Source organism: Amphimedon queenslandica, unplaced genomic scaffold (assembly GCF_000090795.2).
Source record: "Amphimedon queenslandica unplaced genomic scaffold, v1.1 AMPQUscaffold_12754, whole genome shotgun sequence".
NCBI classification, from domain to species: Eukaryota; Metazoa; Porifera; class Demospongiae; order Haplosclerida; family Niphatidae; genus Amphimedon; species Amphimedon queenslandica.
The window spans coordinates 3,181-4,399 of NW_003547010.1; positions in this window are offsets into that span (position 1 = coordinate 3,181).

Consider the following 1,219-nt stretch of genomic DNA (forward strand, 5'->3'; position numbering starts at 1 on the left):
TCCTATTAGCTATACTGCATGGACAGTATTACCTCAATTTCTCTTCATAACATTGTGCATTAATTGATACATGTACATGTACATGTGTATTTATAGTCGTTTTCAGTTAATGATACATGTACATGTATTGCATGTTTTTTTTTCTTGCTTTTAGCTGCTTCATTGTAGTTAACTTATTAATTTGCTAACTTGATTTGTACACTTTACTAATCCATGAAAACTGTACCTAAGCAATGGCACACACAATTTGAAGGAAAAGTGATAGAAAAACAGGAAACATTTCCTATCACCATGTACATATGTATTTTTCACTTTATTTTCTCATTTCTTTATTTGTTTCTTTTCTTTCTTCCCTTTCTTCTTTCTATTTTTCTTCCCTCCTTTTCCCTCCTCCCCTTCATTCTATTCCTTTCCTTCTTTCCTTTCTCTATGTATATCTCTCCCTCCCTCTCTTTCTATTATAATCTCTCCTATATGTTAGGAAGGTTTGAGTCTCTTCATTATCTTCTCTTTGATGTCCTCCTCTTAATTAAATGAATGAGACCTGACATCCTCCAGAAAGGAACAGTATTGATCCTCTAGTATCTCTTGTATTGAAGAACCAGGAGACCACATGTGACAGCCAACCTCTCCCTCGTCCCTCAAGATCCCCTCGTCACCATACAAGTGAGAGATCATGTGACTTTTGATGATAGTCATGTGATGTTGTGTAAGTAAGGATGAGGAGTGGGTGGAGTGAGGGGAGGTGTGGTGAGAAAGGAAGTTGTGATGATGAAAGCTATGCTACCTCCTGAGTAAGAATATTAATGTGTCTTTTAATAAATAGGTTAAATTTATGATTGTGACCTAATATTTTTGTTAATTTTGTTATTTTTGTTAATAATTTGAGCTGTTTCCGACTAATATTTTTTGAGTTATGAGCATTATTAGAAATAGGCCAATTTTTGAAAAATACCCAAGGCTATAGCCCATGCTTTTTTGTAAAAAATGGCTCTGAAATCACCCCCAATTTTTATTACATTTCCTGATACATATTGATGTCCTGATGCTGTGTAGAAAATTTGAACTGTTTCTTACAAATAATTTTCGAGTTATGAGCATTTTTAGAAATAGGCCAATTTTTGAAAATTATCCATGGCTATAGCCTATGCTTTTTTCTAAAAAATGGGTCCGAAATTACCCCCAATTTTTATTACATTTTCTGATACATATTGATGCC